At 45.7% G+C, this 27,133-nt stretch overlaps 1 long non-coding RNA gene across 1 annotated transcript in view; it reads right to left on the bottom strand.

Moving 5' to 3' along the window:
- Positions 1-27,133, bottom strand: part of LOC141933817 (uncharacterized) — a 94,805-nt gene that overhangs the window by 32,544 nt on the left and 35,128 nt on the right. The window contains exon 2 of the long non-coding RNA XR_012626228.1: positions 4,513-4,568. This is a non-coding gene — a long non-coding RNA (uncharacterized LOC141933817). The remainder of the gene's footprint in view (positions 1-4,512; positions 4,569-27,133) is intronic.

The raw sequence follows: 27,133 nt of genomic DNA, 5'->3' as shown, positions 1-27,133 counted from the left end.
GGAGTTTGGAAAGCCCCAGTCGGTGTTGCAGCCTCTGTGGGGGTGAGTTAAAACTCGCTTCTGGACTTGGTGAATATTTGAAATCAGCGTGCACCAAGCTGCAAAGAGGCAAACTCCTTTCCCTGGGTTTTTCACCCTAAATCCTCTATCTGCTTCTCATTTCCCTGCCTCAGTTTCCCCCTCGTATCCCAGGGATGCGCTGGGAGAGGAGCCACTCAACACGGTCACGCTGTCGGCACTTCCTCGGGCTCAGGATTTCCCCTCGCAGCTGATGGCAGGCGTACGACGGATCAACACTTACTGGGAACTGCAGCTATGAATTTTTCATACAAGCAAGGAAATTTGAGACCCGGTTTGGTTGTTTTATTAAACATACAAGCAGGCATCCTTCAGGGAAGACATTGTGGGCAATTATGGAGCTGTGATTGGCATGGTGGATAACAGAGCTGTACAGATGTTAATACCTAATTTGCTGCAGAGCTTTGCCCCAGGGAGATCTAACTAGGAAAAGAGGCAATTTGTTTCGGTTCAAAACCTCAGGAGAAGTCCACCCCAGTGGAAAGGGGAGAAGAGTTTGGATAACTCAATTAAGCATCATGTGTTTTAACTCAAAGGTGTGGGGAGGTCTCCAGACCGGGCACTGAAATGGAGAGGGGATGGGTGAAGCCACCTGTATCCCAGTTTTCCTCTGAAAGGGATGCGCAGTGACTTGGCCTTCAAATACAGGCTGCTATTTCATCTGAATCTGTAATAATTTTTCTAATTTCCAATTACAAAAATTTCATTTTAATTTAAGGGAAGGATTACAGAGGCAGAAGATGAGAAAGCAATCTTGGCCACTAATTAAAATTAAATACTTCCCCTCTGAAAAACCTTTGCCTTTATGTAAAAAGCAAATGGTTACACTGTTCAGTGCAAATATTCCCAAATGACAGCATTGCTCTGCGGGGCGAGGGGCTGCCATGGCTGCCAACATGAGGCAGGATCTTGTTCACAGCATCCAGAAAACCAAAAAAATCCACTCCCCAAGAGAAAACAGAAGGCCAAAACCTGCCCAGAGCCACAGCTCTTAAGGGAAGGAGGAAAATCTGGATTTGGTGCTATAGGTATTTTTCGGAGTGACTTGGAGATGCAGAGGTTGGTGTATGAACGCTAAGAGCATTGCTGCAGGATTTGGGCTCTTTTCCCAAATCCCTGCATTCCTGGAAAGGTGATGACAGTCAAGGAGGCAGGAGCAACGGTGGATACTCTGCCTGATATCATCTCATGAAAGCAAGAGGTGGTAAGAGAGAAAAAAAGGAGAAGGAGCCACCCCAAAGCCCGCAGCGATGTCAGGGCTATCTGGACGTAAAGCTAAAGCCACTCTTCTCCAGCTGGGAACATATAATGGTCCATATATCCATCTCACTGTCCATTGTGAGGTAAAAATGGACTCCTGGCTGACTCTATATGAATGTATGACTATTCTCAGCAGCACTTTCAGGGACTACATGATGTGCATAATAGCAATTCATTGCCACTTTCCCCCTTTACTCCGGTGAAAAGTTCAGACCAGCATTTCTTACGGCTCATTTCCAGCTCTCCAGTTCTCGCTTTAATCAACTTCTGGTGGGAAAAGCCCCGAGCTGAAGCACTGATGGTTCTTGGGGTCTAAGTAATGTGAAAATTGGTGGGCTTTGCCTTAAATCCCTTGATCCTAGAGTCATACAGGAGTCCCAGCTTTTATTAAAAATCAGTGTTGGTGGCTTCAGCAGGAATAAGCTTGGAAACAGGAACTGCAAAGGGGTCGGAAAGGAGAAGGTGAATAAAAACCATCCACCAAAGTAGCTAGACATATGTAAGGACTTCTTAAAACAGCTTTGTGATTCAAGAAGCCAGCCTATGAATCACTCCTGACATCTCCCAGACAGCTTGAACTGCTGTTTATGCCACAAAAAAAAGAAATGTATGGGGAAGAGCAGGTTGGCACACAGGGCTGTCTGTTGGAATAACTCAAGCATGCACCATTTGTGGTGGGATTTTAGTTTTACTGGGGGTTTTCCCCCTTTTGGCAGAATTTAAGACTTGCACACCTCCTGGGCTGCTCCAGGAGTGGCCGTCCTGTACGCTGATTTTTGCTCCTCTAGACTTGCAAGAGCCATCGGCTCCCCTTCTCCATCTCCATTTTTGCCAGGGATGAAGCATGGCAAGCTGTCAACTCCATTGACAGCTGTCAATCTTGTCCATCACCAAAGAGATGCTTCTGCAGAATTAACTCTACCAGTATTTATTGAATTCCCGGCTGAAGCCCAGCTCGCTTGAGAGCACAAATGCAGATTGCCATCACTCCATTGCCCGGGAGTCTCGGGCAATTTGTTTCCCATTATGGCCCTGCTGAAGTCTGAAGGCATCAGTGTGGACTATTTTCACTGCTGGGTGCTGACATGGCATATTGAGGAGTAATGAGACTATTTTGGGTTGTAGTTCCGGTAAACGCTGCTAATGCTGTTCCCCGTTGGCTCGTCCTCGGTGCTGCCATGCTGGAAGTCCCACGCTGGATGGCTGATAGAAATCCTTTTTTTTTTTTTTTTTTAAATCCTGCATGCATTTTCCTTATTCCTATATATATTCAGATTTACCTGAACCTCTTGGCCCAGGACATCGAACCCAAAGCTGCTTGTGAGGGATCCTATGGGATCTGGATGCTGAATAAGCAAAGCGCTGCCATCCTCTTCCCTGACTCAGCATCTTCACCATGTGCTCTTTGCCATACATCAACTCCCAGGTGTCTCCAAATCCTCATCTGAGTCAGGCTGGGGAGAAACTCCCTTTACATCCTCCCACGTACACAGATAGGATGTGTCCTCTAAAAGCTACAAATAATTTGGGGCTCCACCTCCTCTTTCCATTGTGGCAGAAAGGGGACACGACTGTGCCCCCAGTGATTTGCAGCTCTGCTTTTCAAGCTTTATTGCTGAAAAAATTTTTTTTTTTCTTTTTTTCTCCCTATTTTCTCCCCCCTCTCTAAATCAGAGTCCCTGGTAAGAGATTTATCAGTGCGCAGACCCAGACTTTTATTTATTTACTTTGCTATCGTTACCAAGCTGTCAGTCTCCTTTGTCTGCAAACCCAGTTACGCTGCTGTGCAGGTGACACAGCCGTCAATCCAGAGACTAGAAAATGCCCTTCGGTGAGGAAAAGCAGAGAAACAAAATAAACACCACGTTACTCAGCAGATTTGGGTCCCAAATCCTCATCACCCTGCTGGCAATATCTAAAGAATAAATACAAATAAAGAAGGAACTTATTTTATTCTTGGAGGCATGGAGATCTTTGGGAGAAAACTGGCATTGGTGGCTGAAGTGCTGGAAACTCAATTATTTAGTGAGGAATGATCTCAACCCTTGTCCTGAGGGACTCTGCTGTACCTCATGGAGGAGATGAACATATATACATGGTATTTTAGGAACCAGTGGTTAAATTCAGGTGCAAAAAGCCTGTATCCAGCCCCAGTGGAAAGGCATCATATCCCGATGGAGGCTTCTAATGAAGGATACCATCCCCTCTTCATCCTCTGCCCACAGCCAGATGTGTGTGCGACCTGCTGGAGCTGTGACCAGCTGGGTGTGAGCCTCAGCTCGTTGAGTACCTCCCAGTGATACTGGCTGTGTGTTTTGTTTTGTTTTGTTTTGTTTTGTTTTTTCTCTCCAGGGTGGGAAAACAATGTTGAAAGCATGATATTTCACAGAAATGTTTTGTGAGCTTCATATGCTACCTGTGCACAGCCACCTGCTTCCAGATGACCAGGACATGTTCCCATTTGGAATGGGAAACTGGCTGATTTTGTGATTCCTTTCTCAACACACAGGGTGGGGATGGGGTTGGATCCTACCCTCCGCTCCAGAGCCCAAAAGCAAAGCGTTCAAATACTGAAAAAGGAATTAAATGTCTCCTGTGCCCTGAGAAGCTGGAAAAAAGGAGATTTGGGGCTTTGCATCAAGAGAGCCACATTCTCAGCAAGTCTGTCTGTTATTTCTATGATCCAGAGTGGAGTCTTTAATAACTTGAGAGGACAAAAAGCAGGGCTTGTTGTTGGAGGCGTGCAGAGAAAGGCTGATGCTGTATCAATTAAGATAAGAGCGCGGTCTGCAGACAGCTCACAAAACCAAGGAAATGCGTTAACCTCTCATTTCCTTGCTTTTGAGGCATACGATATGTACTGCAGTGCCTAACCAGATGTGACACACACCAGATTATGGCTGCTAATGAATTACCCGATTTTATTCATTTATTTATTTATTTTCTCCTTCCTGGACATTAGCAAATCCTAAAAGGATGTGGAATAAAATCTCTGCTGGAGGTTTCTCTCTGGTCAAATCTTTCATGACGGTTAACCTTTTGGAGACAGATAGTGTGGCTTTGTCACAACTGTCCTCTCTGCTCCAGAAACTCACTTCACCCCCGTTTTAGAGCAGCATTCTATGGTGGAGCTCTGGAAAGCAATTGCTTATGGGCTTGGTGGTAGATACTTACCCTGTTCATACCTGCAGCTCCTCAGGGCTTCCGTGGTGTGATGCATCCTTCTCCTCCTTACAGGGAAAAGCAAAGGTGTTTATTGAATTCTGTTTTAACAAAATAAATAAATCTTGTTTAAAATGCAAGGATGGTTTTCTCCCAGTAACCCATTTTGGGCTGATAGCACCGCCATGAGTTCAGCTAGTTCAAGCGCGAAGTAGAACACTTCAAAATCAAATCAAGAATAAACCCCTGTCCCAATTTAAGCCCAAGACCTTCCCAATGCTGCTCTGGTCTCTGATGCAGTAAGGAAAAAGGATAGTCCATCTGTTAACCACTTATCTGTCCAGGAGTCCTCAGCTATGAGCAATGCGAGGAATTTCAATTATTCATGCAGTTATTACACAGGACAAAATATCTCACCCGTGCAGCATGCTCACGCTTTGCAGCCTGGATTTTAATTGGGAAAATACAGGTTTAGGGGCTGTCATGCACGTTTGCACGCACACCGGGTGATGCACAGGAGTGCATCAGTGTGACGGCACGATCCGGGAGGGGGCTGCAGGGTTTGAGCCTATTCTGGCCTAACATTGTTATAAATTTCCCCAAGAGTTAAAACCCTGACCCAAAGTGAGCTGAGAAAGTTTAATGCATAATTGAAATAAAATTTCTATTTCCTCTTTGGATTATCTTACAAAATTTTAATTTCACAGAAAAGTCATTACTTCATTTGTTTTGCTAATCCTTCAGATCTGCTCTGTACGGAGGATGATGTGGAACATTATTAGAGTCCCTAATAAGATATCATTTTCTCCTCAAGGCCAGTCAGTAAGGTCTGAGCAAACAACATGGAGCTGCTTGTTCAGCTCTGATTTGGATGCACTGATCTGGAAGCGGAGGCGTCCTGAACTCAACACTGTGTATTTCTTCCTCTCTTGCTACTCATCCCAGCAGGTTTCTGGCGCTGCCTTCCTAAGACGTGACAGCTAAGGAGGAAGAAGCGTTTGGGCAGTAACCGAGCCATGAACCCCCAAAATACACCCATGAAAATCAGTTATTTCAGGCAACGAGCCAGGTGCCCAAGAAGAGACACAATGGGAAAGATGAAGTTTAACTGGAAGAGGAGAGGAGGAAAAGGGCTGATGCTAAACCAAGACTACAACGGATATGGTTTGACAGAATCTTTCAGAAATGCTCCTGAAAGCTGCCTTCACCTTAGAAGTGAATAAAGACCTCTTCCCAGTCTTGGCTGCGTCTTGCATCTCCTTCCATCTCCCAATCTCTTCTTGGCCTTGACTTTGTCTTGCTTCTCACTCCATCTCCCAAACAACCACGTGGGAATACAAAACTTTGTCCTTATTCCAGGGTCTGATAGGAAAGTGCTCCCCACTGGTGCCATGGGCATCTCCATTGCAGTGCGAAGGGCAGAGGGGACCTCTCCATCCACCCGGCACCCCCATGCTCCTCCATTTGTCCTCCCAGAAAACCCAGCTTTGAACGTAAGACGGGTGCCAGGAGCAATGGGAAAGACTTTGGCAAATCCGTGGGGTAAAGGAAAGCTCAGACAGAGCCCGCAGGGATGCTGGACCATTTCTGCCCTTGGACACCGAGAGTAGGGTCTGCTGGGGGTTGTGTGGGACCACGGCTCCCACTAGTGGTTTGTCCTAAAAGCAATCATTTTCCAGGTGGCCTGACTCTGCATCCCTGAATTTTGGGGATCACAGGCCTGTTTTCCTGTGCCCCGGAGTGCAGGGATGCTGTACACAGCTGCATCCCTGCAATAACACAGGAATCCTGTTCCACCACCTGAAAAGTTTGCAGATTGCTGCCAAAAAAGGCACTTTTGTGCCATGTTTACAACCAAATCTGCGAGGGTGAGATACGACCCTTGCCTTGCCAAGATGTCCCTTACCTGCCTGGGAAAGAGGGAGCTGACTAATAAATAATGGGTTAAATGACATCCTGGAAATTACGGGTTTGCAGATACTCTGGCACTATAAAGTGCAATGTTTGCTGAGTTCCTGTCTCAGATGGCTCAGTTTTCAAAGGTGTTAATAAAATGCACAGTGAGGGAGACCTGGCGAGCTTCGACTCCCCCTTAAAGGTTAAACTGGCAGCTGGTTATAAGAGGAATAAGCAGAAAACTCACAGCATTTCATTGATCAGCTTCAAAATAGTTGCTCCTACTTTGTACAGTACATCTCAGATCGTTTAGCCTACAAAATCCACCCAAATCCATCACTTCTTAGGTAATTACTGGTCCATTATGCTGAGTTTACAGTGATCTATTTGCAATCATGAAATGAATTATCCCTTAGGAGAGGGGAAAAAAAAGTTTGGGGGAGTGGGGAGGGAAGTGAATAAAGACCAGAAAATAAAATCAATTCATGACTCCATTAACACACAACCACAAGCCTCCTCGACACAGTCCATCTTGGGTACATCATACCTAGATGGTACGGCTCATGGGCGGCCAACAGAGAGACAAAAGAACAATTACAGAAGAGAATTAAAATCACCTTTTTAAGTGAAAGTTCTTGAGACAACTTCCTGCAAAGATTTAATAAGGCACGTATTGACTGCCAATGCAATAATTGATTATTAAATCACTATAAATAAGTGTACGTACAAAGCTGCAGTCCAATTTCCCCGATGTAATAAATATTTTTCTTGGTGTTTATTTAATACACGCCTGCCCACGTGAATTTAAATGATGTATCTTCAGAAGCCTTGATGCAAAACATAGCCTCAGCAACACAGCCATCCATCAGACACTAAGTTGCTGTTAATAACTTTCCCTTGGGGGAAATTGCAGGCAAATAGTTATGAATTTAGTGATAGGACACCTCAATCTTCTTTTTTTTAAGGAGCAGAGGTGATAAGGAGTGCAAAGGAGAAGGCACAAAGCAGGGCAAGAATGGAGGGGACATGGGGGAACTTTCTTGATGTATTTGGGGTTGAAATGCACGTTTTCTGTTTTCCTTTGATTTTCCAGGCCAATCAGTCACAAACTCACTGTGGTTGCCCTTCCCTTGCCTCTCTCTGGAGGGAGGATCTGGGGAACAGGAGCAGAGAGGGGAAGGGCAGCCCGTGGCAGAGCCCAACCAGCCGCAGGAGATGAGCAAAGAGCCTCCAAATGGCCCAAGCAAACTGGTTCACTCAAGCCCCAAAAGTGCAGAGATTGCAAGCAAAAGAGAGTAGCCAGGAGGGAAAAAAGGCTCAAAGGACGATGGGGATAATAAAAAATGTAAATAATACAAAAAAAATCCCTTTCTCCTTTAAAGTCCTCCCCAAGAGTTTTAATGAACAGAGGCTTGGAAATGTTGTTTTCATGCAGCAGCGTAAAAGATGCATCTTGGTTTTACAAGTGGGTTTTGCCACAAAGCTGAAGGGGGGTATTTGCATGGCAGGGTGGGGCAGATCGAGAACAACTCCTGAGATCTTTCCTGTCTCACATTCATGTGCTTCTGCATAGGGTTTAATGTCATTATCTTCCTCCTTTAGCTGAGATAAAAATTTAACGAGGACAAAATAAGCCCTGAATGAGGATATTTTCAAGGCTGTTTGAAGGTCTCTAATGAGAACAGGAAACGATGCATAATTAAACATATAATGAATACATGGTGAGCTTCTAGGACAGGGGAGGGAGAAGGCTTGCCACCGGCCAAGCCCCAAGCCATACTCTGCCCGTGCCACCCACCTGGCTGCTTTCCACTTGCCCGTGTTCACTTATCCTAAAAAATGAGCAATTTTTTAAAAGATTAAAAAAAAAATAATGAAAATCTGCATTTTCAAAGAGGGAAACTGAGGCACAGAGGACTGAAGTGATGCTTCCAGCATCACTGATGTCTGACAGCCCCTTGGAAACTAGGCCAAGGAGTGTTGTGCTTCGAAATACCCTCTCTGGTCGCAGCGAAGCAAAACCCAAGAAGATCATCCCCCAGCATCATGAGGATGCAGCCTGGGGGCGTTAGGGATATTTCACCTTCTTTTCTTTCTCTTTATGAATGTCTCCCACTGGCAAGCAGCAAATGTTATTTGTGAAAGATCACCAGCATCCCGCAATTACAGAGCGATAGCTCCGAAGCGGAGATGTTGCTTTATTGGGATTTCTTTTTTTCTTTTAAAGGTATTTCTCAGGATTATCTCACCTCCATCCCAGCTGCTGAGGCTCAGCACCCACACATGGAGTAAATCACAGCTCTGGTGTCACTTTCTGAAAGGATAATAGTTTTTGCCCTCGGGATATTTATTCCTTTTCGCTCTCATTTGACAGACAAATCGCATCATCCCAGGATTTCCCCCGCAAACTTTTGAGCAGCTAACATGCCCCCAGGGATTTATTTCACTATCAAACAATTTTATTTGGGGGGGTGCGTGTGCAGAATTTTGGGTCCACCTGCTGTTTTTTTGTTGCGGGCTGAGATTCATCACAGGGATTTACATTACCTAGATTGGCTTATTTTAGTTACACGTTCAACAAAGATGGGGCTGTGATGGGGATGGAGCCGTGATGGGAGAGCACATGTCTCCTCGCTGCAGTTTTCCAGGCTGTAAAATGAAGCTGGAGATGATTTTCCACCTAGAATGGTCCATTGAAAGTCAGTGGCATCAGTGACCTCCTAAGAGAGGACCCCACTGTGTCTGCAGCAGCAAAGAGCTTGTTTTCCCCCTGAAAACTCAGAAATTAAGCGATTTGGGATTGTTTTATGAAAAGGCCTGTGCAAAATGAAGGAATTTTGGAATATTATGTAAAATCATGGCACACCAGTCGGCATACGTTGGCTTGGCTGTGCTGGCTGCCCTGGCTCCTGGCAGCCCCTCTGTGGCTGGACATCTCTGTTTTCACCTAAATACAAGGGATGCTTTGGAGACAACACCCTTTGCTGTGCTATAGAGAGCAGGATGCTTTCAGGTGATAGAAAAACAAAATACTTTAATGACTCCGAGATGTTTTACAGACCTTAATAACTTCAGGCTCACAGCAACTCTTCAAGAAATAGGAACTATAATTGTCTTCATTTTAAGGTAGAAGAAGAATGGATACACATGCATTAAGTGACTGGCTAAGTAAAGTCTTATCAGGAGCTGTGGTAGGCTCTCCATTACTTGATGTCTTAATATCAAGACTGGATCTCTTCCTATCAATCATACTCTGGTCTGCCAGGAAGAAGTGGCTGGGGGAAAAAAAAGGCTCTTCTCCTTTCTCCCTCCTTCCCTTTCTCCAGAAACGTGGTTTTTCCACTGAAAATTGAGAAAAGTTCACTTTTCTTCAAGGAGCCTCAGCCAGACATTATGAGATTGGTCCCAATTTCTTGAGGACATGCCTAAGGAAGGAGAGATGGGCCAGAATTTCAGGCATCAGGCTCCAAACCCTCCAACAGACCAAAGGCTTTGTGAGAACAATCTTGCAGGCATTTTTGGCTTGATGGAAAACAAATAGTTCTGCTCAGACCTTCATGCATTGGTTTCCTCCAAACATTTTGGGAAAGAGGCAGATCTGTCCTTATTTCCTCAATGTGTCTTCTCCCTGCTGTCCTGAGAATCACCGAGCACCTATCCTCCCTATCTGAACCCAAAAGATAAGGAGAAAAGGGTTTTGTGGATTTAGTGGTTTAAATGTAGGTGTTTCTGTAGGGTTTCAGGGAGATGTTGAAGTGCTGGAGGAGAACATAGCTTGGAAGCTCATCTGCGATGCAAATACTTCTATATTCATGCGCTGCTAGAAATACCTGCTCCATCCACATGACATACAGACCAATTTGCATCTTCTGACACTCACAGGTATTGAGCAAGTTTATCCACTGTCTGTGGCAGGGAAAAAAGGGAATACACTAAAAGTCCCAGTGGGAGAACAAGCTGCCCTCTCAGCCCATATCCATCATGAAAACAAACCATCTCCCCCTTTTATTTCCCCTGGAAAAAGAAGTTCCTTCCATGCATGGGCATCTCAGATCACAGAATTAGAGGAAGCAGTACCAGCAAAATGAAGCATGAGGCAAACAAGTTGTTCCTTTCCCGAACTGTTTAGCATGGAGTAGGGAGGCTGGGAGAAATTATAGCCGGGCACATAAATCACAGCATTAATTACGTATTCAGCCAACGTTGCCAAGGTTTTCTGTTTGCAAATTGCCTGCAAACAGATTGAAAAAGTCCCCGCCATATTCGTCGTTTGAAAATATTTGCAAATTTCTTCACGGTCTGAGGATCAATTCGAGTCAAAAATGTGATTATGGAATCTACAATTCACAGTCGCTCAACTCCCGCTGACCCAGCCGTGGCCTTTTGATGTTTCTGCACCATAAATATGCAACGAAGAAGTCAGAAAGGCACAGTTTTAAGGCCGGAAGGAAACAAAATCCTCTAGTTTGACTTCCAAAAGGTTTCCCTCTGGTGAGTGCTGCTCCGAGTCTAATAAACTACCCAAAAAAAGCAACTTTTAGGAAAACTCAGTGCCTTGATTCAGCACCTTGAAGTAGTGAAGACTTCACCGCCTTCTTCAGTTAGCTGAGCCAAGGCTTAATTACCCTTGCTGTTTAATTTGTATCTGAACATTTCTAATTTACATTCAGCTCTTGTCATGCTTTTGCTAAAGATCCCTTGGCTCTCTGAAGCTTCTCCCAGTGCGGCTGCCGATAGACCAACAATTATCGCAGCTGCCTTGTCCACCGTTTCAAGTGCAGCACTTGAATTTTGCAAAGCCAGGACCCTTCATTTGCAATTTGGGCTGTGGTCGGTTATAAACCAAGCCAAGCTTGGATTCAAAGCAACGGGACATGTCTGCTAAAACCTACCCAGCCCAACTCAAACTGGGAATTTTGCAATCAGGGAGAGGTTTTGAAATGCCCGCGACGGGGAAGATTTGAAGAAAAAGTTTGGGTTTGAGGAGAATTCACGCTAGCGAAGCTCGACTGGCTCTGTTCAAGGTGAGTGAGCACAAAAGGGTCAAGCTGAAGCTGTCTTTTGAATTAGAATAAATTATCCTCTTTCAAATGCCTCCTTAATGGCTCTCCTCTGCCGTGATCCAGACCGAATACCTCGGTCTGACCACATGCAGCTAGGAGGTGAGTTGAGACTTCTCCTAATGATCAGCTTATTACATCTATGAATTATGCACACAGCCAGTTTATGCAAAACAAGCCTGTTATTATTATTAAAATCCTGACAACAGCTAAGCAGCTGGTGTCTCGCTGTCTATCATGCCTTGACTCCTGTTTAACATGCTGACCAATATTGCCTCCTTGCTACTTTTTGCTCTTCCATCTGTATGCGTATATCCACTTACTGTTTTGTCTCAGGCACCTTTTGTTATGAACTTGTCTTGCTGACAATGGTCGTGTCCCACAGCTGGGGCTACAAATGGGGGATATGCATCAAAACCTCTTGCAAGACTTTGGATTAAAGATCTTTGCCAAGCTTGCAGTGCGAAAGCGCTGAGCACTGCACAAACTTGTGTATCTGGGCATTGCACCGATGAGTTTGCAGTCCGAATTTTTCTAGGTTTCTGCTGGCTTTTCTCATCCAGCTTTTGCATCTTGCCTGGGAGACACTAACCACACTCAAAGCTGCTGTTGTCCTCACGCCGTGCTCTTCCAGCTCTTAGCATGAGGCCCAAACCTTGCAGGAACTTCTACATGATGGTTCTTCCCAAATATTATTAAATATGAATATTGAATATTCAAGGGAATTTGTTTCCTGGTGTTTGCTTGGCTCCTCTTAGTGTACACTCGGTGTTTAAATGAGAGTGGAAAGTGTGCAAGAGGAAAAGAAGGGGGAGGGAGGCAAACACAGCTCGTCCTTTGAGGAACTTGTTTGTTTGAAGCTTGGAGCTTCTTGCTCTCAACTTCTCACAGGGTTGCATACGCAGAGCCCATCGAGGAACCTATGGATGGACCACACATAGGGGGCCTCTGACACTTTGGTAACCATGTGTTTCATTTATCTGTCACCTTTGTTTACCCTCATTTGTATACTTAACTAATTTGACTTGACACAATAAGGGCATGACCATGAGAAGCAAAAGACATCGCTTAAATATTTCATATAATGCTTAAAAAAAAAAAAAGCATGAGAGAATAAACTACTGGATCCTTCATCCTGTTCATTTTTATTAGGAAGAAAGGAGTTTGGGGGAAAATAGCCATCATTATATCAGATTATGCATGAATGCATAATAAAACTCCTAAAGATATGTGAAATATCAGTGCATTCACTAATGGGAATTGATTCAGAATTTTATTCATTTTTAACAAGATTTAATGACGTTTCCTTGTATGTTTCTCCCTGTGGTTCATTATTCCATTAAGTGCCATTTAATCTGGGTGATGTGTGTAGAAGATAACAGCTTGCGATGGGTTTTGTTTAACAAACTCCTCACTGGCTCTCCCGCGGGCTGAGAAGAAGTGACAGGTCCCATCCTGGCATGGTGGCCACCGAGGCTGCCTTCACTGGAGTCGCATGAAAGATAGATGGGATCAGCTGGGAGTCAACTGGTTTTGGCAGATGCGCTCCTCGCTGATGGATTTGGAGTGGGATTAACAATTTAAAACACAGCCCCTGCATTTAGCATCTTCAGCTCTCATTAGCAGCATGCATGCATGGAACATCTGCTAAAAATTTAGCTTTTAAAAACACAGCAATCTGGATTGAAACATTTCCTGTTGTATTTTGGGTTGTTCCCCTGTTTTGCTCCTTGGGTACTTTCCAACCCATGCTGTGGGTTCCTATGACTCCCGGTCATCCCCCAGTGCTTGCCCTTGATCAAGAGGTATCTGCAGCCACCACCATCACTGGCTGCTGGGTTAGGTCTGGCCTCACGTCATTCCATTCACCGACTAATCAAGTTTAATCTTTGAAGGAGTTTGGCTTGTTCTGAACCAAATTGCTTTGCCGGTTGGGATCTTTCCTTTGTCTCCTAGTCTAAATTTGGCTGTTGTTCAATGATAGCCTTTAACTTCAGCCATTATTTCCTCCCCTCATGTTTTCTCTGACATATTTATAGAGAGCAGTCAGGTCCCCTCTCGGTCTTTGCTTAGCTAGGCTGAAGGAGCCCTGCTCTGCTCCTTCCCTCTCCTGAGATTGCTCTCCCTTTTCAAGGACACGAAGTTGCTCTTTCTAGCAGCTGTTCCAGGGGCCAGTTCAATCTTTTTCAATAGTGGTTATTAAAAGTGTGCAGTGGGGTTCAGAGGCAATCTCACCTGGGTCTAGCATGTTAACAGGAATACCTCCTTATCTTGGCTAGAATTATCGCTCACTCAGGGCACACCTGGAAGAAAATACTTCAAGTATTTGAGGACAGCAAGTGGATTTTCTTCTTTTTCTGGCCATACCATACCATGGCCACTCAAAACCTGAGCTGTACACAAGGGGTGCTGGCCCACCAGACAGATCCATACGGCACCTGGCACTTAGGATGAGCAGATACCAGGGTCCAAGCTGTCTCCTCAGTTCAGCTTCTCCAAGCCATGTTTAATTTTCCCACTTCACCTCCCTATATAACCCCCTCAACCAGAGACCTTGCACAAACCTGCCCCGAAAGCTGCTACCGGGGCTGATGGCTCCCAGCAGCACCAGAATAAAAGTAGAAGGGATGGCCACCCGTCGTGCATCTGATACAAATTCAGCAGAATGCAAGCCATTTAAATGCAAAAGTTAATTGGAAATGCTGAATGACTGTAGCCATGGGGGTGCTAGAAAACCTGCCATCAAATTGCTTTAGGTGAGTCGACCCCAGCCACGCAGTCCTATGGCAGAGCCAGCAGTTGAGTGCGGTCCAGAGGACCGCATTAGGCTGTGTGCCACCATCATCCACTCACTGAAATTTAAAAGCAATGTTTAAGGGCACTTTTTCCCCGTGGAGATTCCTGGCTCTGTGTTACACTACAGCCGGTGACACATATCTGCAACCTCAGCTCACCCCTCCCCAAAACGGCCTGACCCATCCTCACGCTGTCAGGTGCTTGCTTTGCATTGCAGTGAGCTGCTGGAAGAAGCGAAAAATCAGTATAATGCAGAATAAAGGCCTTCAAAAGAAAAGAAGCGAGCCATGATTCACTTTATTTTAGAGCCTTTGCCCACACCCCTCCTGTCTAACCTGCTGGCACACGCGAGCCAGAGAGCAGCGCTGGATCCCGTCCAGTAATTACAGTGATCAAGAGAATTGAAATGTTTTGCAAAGCTTGCTTGGCTTTTATAGGTGAGCTGCAGAACAAGACAACTTGGAAGTCTCCTTGCCTTTAACAAAGATGCCATTTCATTATTCAAATGAGCAGGTACCATATAGCAGTGATTACACAGCTGGTATCTGCCTTTCTTTGCGACTTGAACTCTTTAGGGGATTTTGCTGTCTGATACCAAGGGCAATGGGAATAACAGGGCAGGTGATTGCTCCTCAGGTGGGCTGTGCTTGGTGGATGCGATGTCCACATCCCAAATGCTTTCACATCCCATGCTATAGGTATTCAGACTGCACTAAGAACTGGGATCTCCCTCCAGAGCTCTCAAAAATGCCTCACAGAAGATTGGTAGCACTAAGCAAATGGGGAAACTGAGACAGGGAGAGACTAATCATATTTGGAGCTGACCCGACCAAGAGATTGGATAAGGGACAGGCAGATACATCAGCCTGTGATGGCAAGGTCTGTCTGCAAGGACCGGAGGGATGGTACCACTGTTGAGGGATTTGTGCCTGTGTGCCTGCCTTCACCTCTATTGAGCAGCATCACTCCAGCAACAAGAAATAAAGAGAAAAAAAAAAAAAAAAAGAAAAAGAAATGTTATTTAGAGGAAAAAGCATTAAAAAAGAATCACTTCTTCTCCTTAAGTAACGACAGCAGAGTCTGAATCCTGCTCATCATTTCAAACTGCTGACTCATTTACCACTTGAAATGAATTGAGGGCTGTTAAAGGTTTTATAGAAGATTTCATTAAATATGTATTGAGCCGGCTTAAGATGGAAATTGTTATAAAAGCTGGCATCAGCTCAAAGAGCCAAATGTTTCAGTTTATTACTGAGATATTTTACTCCTGCCTCTGGCCTGAGCCCCATTTCGGCCGCCAAAATGCCAAAATAAAGCGACGTGGGAAGCAGAGCTGCTGTGGCTTCTGCCGTGCACCCAGCATGGCCCTTTGCCCTGCAGGGATTTTGTGGGTCTGAAACGAAGGGCTGATGCCCACCGTATCGATCAGGATGGGGAGCAGAGATGGAGGAGAGTCCCTCTGTGTTGCTTCATCAGGAATGGCGAGAGCCAAACTGTATGTGATCTTTGAGGTGACATAAAGAATATGATAGACATCCTTTATACCATTTTTTTAGACAAACCCTATACTCAGCGTTACATATTACACCAACTGAGCATCTCCCTGAGGTCTGGGATCACCCCTAAACTTATCAATGGGTTGGGGCACATGGCGGTGCCCAGCTCTCAATTTTAGTTTCTGCTTTGCAGACTTTTGGCTGAAACAACAGAGACCTAAGCTGCAGATGTTTTCACCCTTTGCTGGACCCTGACCCATGCTCGCTGCTCCCAGCTCTTTGGCTAAAGGCAGCCAAACAGCCGTGTGTAAATGAACTGGTTTGTCAAGATCAAGGCAACACTAATGTTCCCCCAGGCTGAGCACAGATGTGTTTTCACTATAACATGATCTCGACAATTAAAACAACTGTACCTGCATTTATCATATTGATGGGATGAAACATGCTTGGTTGCACCGAGGCATTTTGCAAGTGCATTATTCATGGGGTCTAATACATCACAAAACTATTTTCAGCTTGCTTTATAAATGTATATGGGAAGAGAGTGGCTATTGGAAGACAAGGAGAAATGCCTGTCGAGGCGTCCCTAACAAAACAGGCAGCCTGCATGCCAGCCACACAGTGTCTGTCCATCTGCCAGTGATGGAGAGGCCGTGACATTTAACAGGTCCAGAATGTTTTAGTTCATTTCAAAGTGAGAAAATCAGCAAGATTGAAATCTTCTGGGCCCACAGTCCCCCATTAGCGCAAAACCTTAAACTTGAGCTGTATGTAAACCACTGTGCATCACTTGGCCTCAAAGGTTACGGGACACTTGACTTAGAAAGAGCTATAAGCAAAGTGGTTGTTTAATGATGAGGGTGAAGGTACCTCTGACAGATCCCCAGAGTCTCTTTAGTGCCTGAGCCTTGAAATGCCACGCTTGGAAATACATCAAGAAGGCGACATACTGATTTCCTTCTTGCATCTGCTTGCTCATCTCTTAAAAACCCCAGGGAGAATGGGGGAAAAAAAATAGCACATGGAGAGGTGAGAAAGAAGCTGGGAGAGGATTCCCTGCTGCAAAAAACCAAGCAATGTCACGTCAAGGCAGCAGGCAGGTGTGACAGCCTCCTCTTTAAGGAGAAGACGGTGTGGTAAGTAAGTGCCAGCCGGAGCCCAGGGCGATGCACGTAACCCATATGTTTCACGCTGGATGTCTGTGGAGGGCTGGTGTCTCCCCAGGCTGGCCTAACACCTCTCTTCCACATCCCACCTCCTGCCTGAGACCCAATTACCGAAGTTCCAGCTCTCTAACTCCCAACTTGCGTCCCTATTTTTGGTGGGTGACAAGATGCCCAGGCTCTTAGCAAACTGGTTGAGCTCACCGACAAAATTGCAAAGCCAGTGTTGGCTCATTGGCAGCTCTAAATGAACCCATTGTCCCTAAAAATGAACCAAACCAGGCAGAATTATGCCAGAAAGGGCGACAGGGTACAAGCTCCCCCCATATATTTGTTTTCTCCCTGCCAGCTCTGCAGCTGGGTTCATTCCTGACAGCACCCAACAATTAAGGAATCTTGTGGCTGCTTTGCTTGGATCGAGACAGTTGTTTTTAAAAAGAGGAACAAAATAAGTTGCTTCACTTTTGCTGAACCTGATTGCTTTACAGTGGAAAGAGGCAAGCTGAGCTGTTTGAGTTTCCATTTATTGGACTCTTTTGATTTTTCTTGGACATCTACCTGGAACATTAACTGTACTTTCTCGTCTCCCTATAGTCCAGTTAATGCAACAAAACACAAGAAACCTTCAGCTCCTATTATAGGAGAAAAAAATATTCAGCTTGTGATAGGAAAAGAAAATGCACCTTTTCCCAGAAAGGTACAAGAATTTACAAGAAACTTGTTCAAAGATCCCACAAAATATAGCAGCAGCTCCCTGAATGAGGAGAGCAGGTTTTGGGTGTGGTTGCTGGCTTTTTTTGAAGTGAAATGCTCAAATGTCAGCCACTTTGGATAAAGAAAAGGATAGTTTTGGCTGCTCCTTTTGCTTTCCTCATTCATAAAGTAGGAACAAGAACAGGAGATGAGATCTGTTGTTGTCTGTTTGCTGTCCCCTCCTCAGTGACCACAGCATTTGCCAGGTGACACCCCTAGGTCCTCTCCATGTGTGCTCCTCTCTGACCTTCAAGGATGGACCTGGGGGCCGATGGGGACTCCCACATCCTTCAAGATTCATCCCACCTCTGCGGGTGCCCAGTGCCCCCCCCCGGGAACATTCCTGCTGGCATCTGTGATGACAGATGCTGTGGCCACCGAAGGGTTTTCAAGGTTGCTGAAGTGTTGGCAATCCATGCCAGGCTTTGGTAAGGTCTATAATGGCTTCAGCAGCAGAGGGACAAGGTCTTCGGCAGCTGCCAAACATGCAGCAGCATCATGGGGCCGCCTCAGGAGGAAGGTATGGGGACCATTAAGAAATGTAATGCAGGAGAAGGGCAGAGCTAGCCAAAGGAAATACAATCCTTGCATGATAGGAAGGATGAATACCCAATGAGTCACTCATCTTATATGTCTGAGGCTGCATAGAGACCCTTAGATTTTTCCTTAGAAATCTGTTAAAACCTGAGTGCCGGGGTGAGCGTGTGGGGTGTAATAACAGATGTCTTCACCATGAAAGCCATTAAGCCTTTCTCATACTGTTTCGGGAGGGAGTGGAAAGCGCCGTGGCAGCAGTCAGCTCCTGGGATCTAACAAAATGTGGCACTAAAAAGCACTTGCCTTAATATCTTCCCATTTCATCTGATTAATGCCTGGACCGCAGCAGGCTGCTCTGCCCCCGGCTTCAGCGATGGCTCATTACAGATGCTGGAGCCTGATGCGGCCGGGGCCGTATCCGACCCCTCCTGCCCTCTGGCAATGCTCACGCCAGGAACATACTGCCATGGGGGAAACCTGGCAAAGGACCCAGAGAGGCCATAACATTTCTGATCCGACTCAATTTTTCTTTTCAGCTTCGTCCTTCTTTGCATTTCATACTCAAGCCCAGCAGCTCTCATTGGAAATGGGCAGAAAAAGGGAAAATTTGGGCAGAAAGCATTTTTTTTTTTTAGCTCTATTTTGCACAGGCCCAGATGACATGAAGGGCTCAGGCGTAAAAGCAAGTTCTAGCAGATTGTGATACCCCCCTGTCAGCTGATCTGGCTAAGCTGGCAGGTCTGCTTTTAGCTCAGCCTTAATTTCTAGGAAGCCAGGCTCATTATTTTCTATATTGTTCTTGTGCCTCTTTAAAGCTGTCCTCTCTCATTGATGAAGGAGAATAAACCAAGTTATTCTTCCTTTTTTTTTTTTCTTAGATCCTGGTCTTTATTTATAGCCACAACCCGGAGCAGGAATGAGCAATCTCCTGCTTGGGGCTGTCCCTGCTCACTTCCCTTAACCTCATCCCACATGGGTCAGCATACAAAGCTTTTCTCATGGCAGCAGTTCTTCTCTGGAGCCCTTCCAGTCTCCCAAGAGACAATTTCTTTTCATTTCATGGCAAATAAGCTTTGGTTTTGCAAAAACGAACAAACCCGTCCAACTAGAGGCAAACGGGAGGGCGAATCCTTCTTGGTTGCTCCAGAGCTTGGGGGGTTTCTCTGCGTCCTGCTGGGTACTCAGAAACACCCAGGGAAATTCAAGGTTTTTCTAATTCATATGGGTTTCCTTTCTGAATGGCAAAGAGATGCTTGGTCAGGCTCCTTATTTCTTTCTGGGAAGAGCCCAGTGCTGGGTGACGTTAAGACTAAGCAGAGGATTGCAAGACTGGGTTAATTTTTTTTTTTTCCTGAGGTTTTAAGAATGAGATAAGTCTTTCCAGGCCATTTTTTTCCTGCAACTGTTAGACCTAAAAATGGATTGTCTTCTTAACCAAAGCTGAGAGGATGAGGTTTTGGCCTAGTCACGTACCTGGGGGAGACAGGGCTTTGCAGAACAGCCCAAATCTCCCAAGACTGGCAGAGCCGTATCTTGAGACTCATCTGTTACTCATCCAGTGGTTCGGGACTCCTTCATAATGAAGATTAAATGCCTACGAAGTTTTAGTGATGTCTTATAATTTCCTCCAGGGCACATTAGGAAGAGACTACCAGCACAGCTCGGCTTTGATGAGGAAACGGTTACCTGGGGAGACTGTTGACTCTCCATCTAAGAACAGTTTAGACAAGCAGCTGTCAGGAATAGTTTAGGTGGATTTGATGGCTTGGGGACAAGAGCTCAGCATACAAGACATCCCCAGCTCCCTGACAGTTTGTACAGCTCAACCAGGGGCATCCCAAGAAATGGGGTCTCGGGTACACCTATGCAAATAAAAGCAGCAGAGCAGTTATTCCTTTAAAAATACATGATGGACATTCAGGTTGAATATTATGTTGGGGTACAGGCCCAGAAGATCTTGCACAAGGTCTTGACTTTTTGGGGTGTTAGGAAGGATATGGCATGATGATGCCCCCTGAGTGGCTGCATTTAGAGAAGTCCTGCCTGTGGCTGCCACTACCAGCCCAGGGATAGAAGGTTGCCAGATAAAAAGCAGCAAGTAAATTAGGTGTATGGGAATTAATCTGAGAAAATCCAGTTTGTGGCTTATTAGCCAATTGGTATGCAAAAGCGAGAGGCTGTTTTCTAAAGCACATTTAGCCCTGCAAGTAAATTTTTGATTTATTTCCTTGAAGGTGCCAGAACGCGCCACCGAGGAAACTCCACAAAAATTCCCCAATAACTTGCCAGAATGGCTCAACCTTGGCCAGGAGCCCCCCAAGGGCAAGGGAGAAGCTCCATCCCTCTGGCCCAGCACTCCTGGCAGGCTGTTAAAATGACACAGATGCCAATTAATGCCAATTGCCTCATTTACTTCATCGTCGGACTCTGATTTGGATTGATCCACGGGCTCAATTTTGTTGTTGGGGATAGTATTTCTCATTTTAAGACATAAATCTCTCCCTTAGTTATCAATGCAAAGATTTGTACAGCTAATAGGCACTGGCAGTATCTGTAATTCCACATGCTGAGGCCAGGCGGCTATCTGAGGGCTAGCAAATGGCCCCCTCTATGAGAAAAAAACCCTTGTTTAATTAGAAAACGCAAGACCAACAGCATTTCTCTAGTTTATTGCAAGGATGAATTGAAGTCTTGGCCCTACTAAGCTGATAACAAAACCCGCTTCAGCAGGGCCAGGGCTTGCATGGAAATGTCTGCAGAAATAGCCCATGATGGTTTAGGATGTTGTTTTTTTTGCAGGAGGGGAAGCCAAGACCTCTGGGGATGAGCAAATCAACCTGTGGGAGAATAAATAGTCTCAGACTTGCTAAATTCTCCCTGGTGCATATGAAAGCAGGCTTGAATATTGTGGTGGGAATTGCCCTCCACGCCTCGATGCTGTTACATGAGAGGGTTTTCAGGTTCAGGTCTTCAAGGCACCTCTTCTTCCACATCTCAAACCCTTTTCCCCCCCAGTATCTAGCCCCTCCAAGGAACAAACGCAGCTCCAATGATCTTCCCCAACACTGCTCCCCAAATCTGGTTCCATCACGTCAGCGGCATGGGGAGGCAGCAGCCAGCTTGTCAACTCCTTCTGCTTTCAAGAGCACTTGGAAACCTCTGCGGCTTGGGGAAGAAAGCTCATTTGGCAGGTGCAGGCAGACAGCAAAACAACTGCTGTCCATCTGCTCCTTTGCTCAGGCTTGTATTTCTAATTGTGTCCTCAGGACACAGGCGCTGCTCGTAGCCCCGCGAGCCACGGATAATTTAAATAAATATCGTCTCTGTGGTTGCCCTCTCTGGTCCATCAGGGATCTTGCAGGGTTTTCCCCCTCAATCCTGCTCATGGCGGTGCACAGGATGTCTGTCTGTCTGCTGGCTTCCCACCAAATTTTGGAACCAGTTTGGGCAATTTCAGAGAAAATCTGGTGATGGTCTTGACGGTCCTTCACATAGCATGGCAGATCCCCTGCCTGTGGTGCTGCCATGGGGATGCCACCAACACCACAGAAGCACTCACATAAATACCTCTAGAGAGCAGAAAATGATGACATTTTGGTGCTCTTTGGAGCCACAACTCCAAATGTCTGCTCCAAAGTGCTGCGTTTTGTATCAGCAAACTGAATGGAACAAAATCCACTGGGAAAACATCCCAGGTTTGTTTTTCTCAATGCTGCAAAGTGGTGGCTGGTGGCAAAAATGTCCCAGCAATACCTGAACGGGACAGGAAACGTCTTCCTAATCCCCTTCCTAACAAACTGAAGATGACATGAAGGATGGTCGGTGTGTGCAGATCCCCTGCATTGCCTATGGAGGTAATGAAAACCATTTCAAATAGGTAACATCTTCCTTTTTTACACTGAAAGAGGCAAAAATACACATCCATTAGAAGAGATCAAGCCCAGTGTGGAAGGGAGATTAAATACACCAAATTTACCAAATCCTGTTGTCACAGATGCAAATTTCACAGGTACGGGAATAAATCCCCAGCAGTGATGTGACTGGCAGATTGTATTCATCCGATAACACTCTTCAAAACACCCAAAGCTGAGATTTCTCCCCCTGGCCCATGGAACAGAGTAGGATTTCAGTAGGCTGGGTCCCCACTGAGGGTGATACCCAAATCCTGGCCATCAGAGAGCATTGTGCCCAAAAATGCGTACAGGGGGACAAGGACACAGAAAAGTCATTTTCTTTCCTGCTGTGTAGGCTGTTGCTTTGATTTGAGTTTCGAAACCCCACCGTAAGGCAACTGGGAGAAAAAAAGAAAGCGAACATTTCCGATAAGTCGGGTTCAAAGGAGAAGCATGAAATTTGAATGAATGTGGAGCCAAACTAGCCCAGTTTCAGCTCAAAAATAGAAAATGAATGCAATATAGATTTCATTTAGATTTAAGGAGTTGTTTAGTGTGCATATTAGAAAACACTGCAGTTATTAATTCTTTTCCTTTTGGGATTTTTTCCTGTTTGTTTGGGTATTTTTTGAAGCATACACTTTCAAAGTCAATTTAATCCTGGGGGAAGGTGTTGGCTTGACAGGTTTTAAGCTCAAATTTCTTCATTTACATGCAGAGATAGCACTAGACTGGGAAGGGTAAACTTTCCATCTGGTCTAAGAGGCATGGGTTGGGAATATGAGGAAAGAAAAGTACATCTGTAGGTCTGCAAATTCTATTAGGGATGTAAGCCATGGATGCACAAGCATCACCAAGTTCACAATATTTGGAGTTTTCCTAAAATAAAACAGCATCTGGATCCAGGTGAATGGGAATAAATCTCCTGTATGATTTTTTATTTCCATTTTCTGTAAGTTTTCTGGCTCACATACGCAAAACCCAGCCTGAAACGTGATTGAATTACAATATAGGGAGCGAAAAGGTTCCTCTCATGCCTGTCACAATGGGATTTTACATCACTGAGGCTGGGCAACACTCCTTTATGCTTATGATGGGGCAACGTGCTGGCTCTGGGAGTTGGATAGAGACCAGCACATCTCATTTCACCTCATGTAGGTCACTGAACCGGCAGCAGATGGGCATGTTGTGGAGATGGACTCTAATTCCATCATCACTTAAATCCAGACACACCCGTACTATGTGTGAGGGGATGCTGGGGCTCTAGCAGTGAGTTGGGCAAGAGGCATGCAGAATAAACTCCTTCCAATAATATTTAAAGTTTTCCAGAGCTTCGAGTGAGATTCACTTAGGGCTGATCCAAGGCATTTCAGCAAACTGGAAAGAAAAGAGTGACTAAACTGTGATTTTTCAGCTTCTTTATAGAATTAATTATAGAATTAAAAATGTATTTCAGAAGATGCCAAGATGAAATATCCCTAAATAATTGCTTTTAGTCTCCTTCTCTCTACCCCTCAAAAGTAAAAGCAAGCTGAATGCTGTTGCTGAAGTTTAGAGATTTATCTGAGCTCATATCTTCTCCCCTATCTTTTGCTTTTTGGGGTCCCTGGAGGTCCTCCCCACCTTCTCTACACTTTGAGGAGATCAAAGAGACGTTCAATGGCAGCAACACTGAGCAGGGACCTGGCCTCCTGCTATAGCCATATTGAACAAACTGCAGAAAAGAATTTCAGAGACAGACTCTGCAAAGCAGAAACCCCCGTTAGAGGCCTTTTTTGACCACGCAGTGGCCTTCTGCTGGCCTCTTGTGCGAGCAGAGGCCATTAAGCTCAGAGTTGCCTTTGGGTTTTAAAAGAGGAAAGAAAGGCCAAAGTCATATTCCTGGCTTCCCCCACTCTCCCCTCCTTCCCGCTGATCTCCTTAGCCTCTGCAGATTGCGCAGTAAGGAGCGCTTTGGATATAAATACAAATCCCCCCCGGGTGCGCATCTACAACAGTTTCAGTGCAGTGAAGCTCCCAAAGTTCAGAGTTTAATGTAAAAGTCTGAAGCGACCACAATTTATTCTAAATTGCTTCGCTTGATCCAGCGACCTCGGAGAATTATCGCTGGAGGAGACCTGGATCAGTAGCCGGGAGCGGCGAGGAAGCAGGAGAGAGCACTGATGGGAGACAGCTCTTTCACCGATGGAGGTGGCTGCTTGGAAGGACAAGGTTGAAGCAACACTTGGGATTTAAAAGAGCCTTGAGAGGCATCTCGCTTTGGAGACTGGAAGCCCGTGTGAGCAATCAACATCGAGCATCCCACAGGAGCCTGGCAGGGAATCAGCAGTGATTCGGCTCCTGCAGCTCCCCTCGCCCCATCGTGGGTGGCTTTGCTGGGCAGATGGGTGCCAGGGGGTATGGGGGAATTTGGATTTATCTTCCTGGCTCCCTGCCGAGGGTGCTTTGCAGTTCAACTCTTGCCTCGCTGCTGCAGGGCGCCGGAGCAGCAAAGCAGCTGCCTCCAGCACTGGGAATAGCTGTAAGTGTCCGACGAATTCACAGCTCAGTTGAAGCCCCCAAGGAAGTTTTGTGAGCATTGCCTGGGCTAAAATAAGAATAAAAATCAAGTCGACTGGAAGTCATTGGAGGCAGAGCAGGCTGGCTTCTGACTGATACACACTGGCACGCTTGCACCCACCACAATGACCCTGCACCGAGTTATGCTGCTGATAACCCATGCCACAACGCTGCGAGCAGGGTCAGGTTTTTTTCTCATGCCTTTCATTTTACTCTTGGTTTTTGCTAATTGAGTTCTGCAGGGGGTAAAGGTTGCTTTGACCTCAGCTGTGTCTCCAAGGAGAAATCCTGCCTCTGCCAGGGGTGGCCTCTGTGATCTGTGTCCGCTTCCTTTGCCTGCACTCAGGGCAGCCCTTTTGCATCTGCTAAATAATCCAAATGGATTCAAGAACCTCAAACCCTTCCAGCAGCAATATTCAGGTTTCCTCTGTGTGCTGGGGAATGCTGGAAATTGCAGCTTCTTTGAGGCTGAAGCAATTCACAGAAAAGCACTGATTTCACCGAGTTCCCAAAACCCTTCTGGGTCGATACAAGAAAATGAGATAGTCAAATGAAAGCTGTGAATGTGTTTGTGCAGAACTTACAAGTCTTGGCTTTGTGACAAGGGATTGAAAACGGGAGTCACGTGTTTTTGAGAGACCTGACTCTCATTCTTGGTCATTTCTCATAACAAACCCTTCCTTTCTCTGCCTTCTCTAATTATATTGACGGGACGACAGTCCTCACTGCCAAGAACTGCACGTGGATGGGGACGGAGCACCACATCCCTCTGGTCCCCATGATGCGCTGGGATCTGCTCAGGGACACGTGAGTCTCCACGAGGTGAAATCAGACCCTCCAAGGAGCCAGATAACTGAAATTCTGATTATTTCAGATGCGATTTGAGGGAGATGAACCCTCCTCTTTATCTAAAGTCACCGATGTGGGTGACATTCCCAGATGGCACCTGCGAGCTTTCCTCCTGCTAATTGTGCTGTACTCACATGAAGTCATTATTCAGTCCATTTTAGGGAGGAAAAGAATGCAAATGAGGTAATTACCAGCTCCTCTTACCTTTCCAAACTCTCTGCAACCTGTCTGCAGTAATACCCTGGTGCAGGAGAGCACTGCAATGATGGACAGGGATTGAGTGGGTAAAAATGATCCAGCTCATGAAAAATGGGGAAGGAAGGCTGGGGGGGTAGTTACTGCCCAATTTCATTGAGTCCTTCCTCCCACCAGCATCTCTGCTAACAGATGTCCAAGAGCAGGTTGTCTAAGCCTAATGTACCCATTTAACTTAGTTCGAGAGCCAAAGAGGAGCAGTACCATATTGGGGGCATTGATTTCCCTATCTAAAAGTCATGTTGTCCTTCTGTTACCTGGATGAACACCGTCCTCAAGGCATCCAAAAACTAGACAGCCATAAGCTGCAGTGGCCAAGGGCTGACCTCTCTTTGGAGGAGATGCATCAACTTATCTCAAGGAGACCTTCCAGACACGGGCTGACCCTGAAGCATGGCCAAGCAAATCTCACTCTTTAGGAAAATCCTCCCCTCATAACTTACCAACCTCTGGCACCTTGAGAAAGGAACAAGAGCCCTGTAAATCCCTCCCCAAATCATCAGAAATCCTGCTCTGAATTTCTTACTTTTCCCCCTGCCTCTTGGCACTGATCAGGATCTTGGATCTTTACGAGGAGGCAGAAGCTGGTGCCATTACCCCGAGCTGTATCTTGCTCGACGGGAAGCCCATCATGACTCCAGTGCTATTCCTCATGGTATCCAATGCTCCCTATCAGCGTGGAAATCGCTGCCTGGCCCGTGTTTAGCACAGAAGGATGCACGAATAAACTGACTTTTTCTCTGCTGGAGCTGAGCTTTTTTCCTGCAGTAAGACTTCCTCAAGCACACGTCCTGGGGTACTTAAGGTAGTGCCGACAGAGGGGAGGATATTAGACTGAGTCACCTGTGGGCCTCTATCTAATTAGACTTAAATGAAGCTGTTTGATAAGGAAATGTATTTCCCCAGCTTTAGGAATAAGGACTATGGAGAATAACAACAGATGCAGAATAACACCCCGTCTCAGACCAGCAAAGATTAGTGTTATGGCTAAATTATATCCTGGCCCAGTAATAGGGTTATTTCTGTTCCCAGCACAGTGTTTAGATGAGGAAATCAACAGCGGGAAGTGTATCTTAATTTGCTAATAACAGGAAAGCGAGTAGCAGCTCAACCAATCTCAGTGACATTGGCGGGGTTTGGCAGGATTTGGGCAGATGAGAAAGCACAGCCGTTGGGTAGCAGATGGCATTTCCACGTCTACCATCAAAATGCAAAGTTAGTTAATGAATTTCTGACACGGAGCAGCACGGCATGAACGGCTTGGGCTGAAAGAGAGCAGAAAAAACGTGAATAAAGGGAACCCGGAGGAACCAAGGGCTGCTCATCTCTGTGCCGAAGCATCCAAACGTGGGGCTGGGATACAGTGAGGAAGAAGG

Source organism: Strix aluco, chromosome 23 (genome assembly GCF_031877795.1).
Source record: "Strix aluco isolate bStrAlu1 chromosome 23, bStrAlu1.hap1, whole genome shotgun sequence".
NCBI classification, from domain to species: domain Eukaryota; kingdom Metazoa; phylum Chordata; class Aves; order Strigiformes; family Strigidae; genus Strix; species Strix aluco.
The sequence above is the reverse complement of the archived record's forward strand: the minus strand, read 5'-3'. Positions and strand labels throughout refer to the sequence as shown.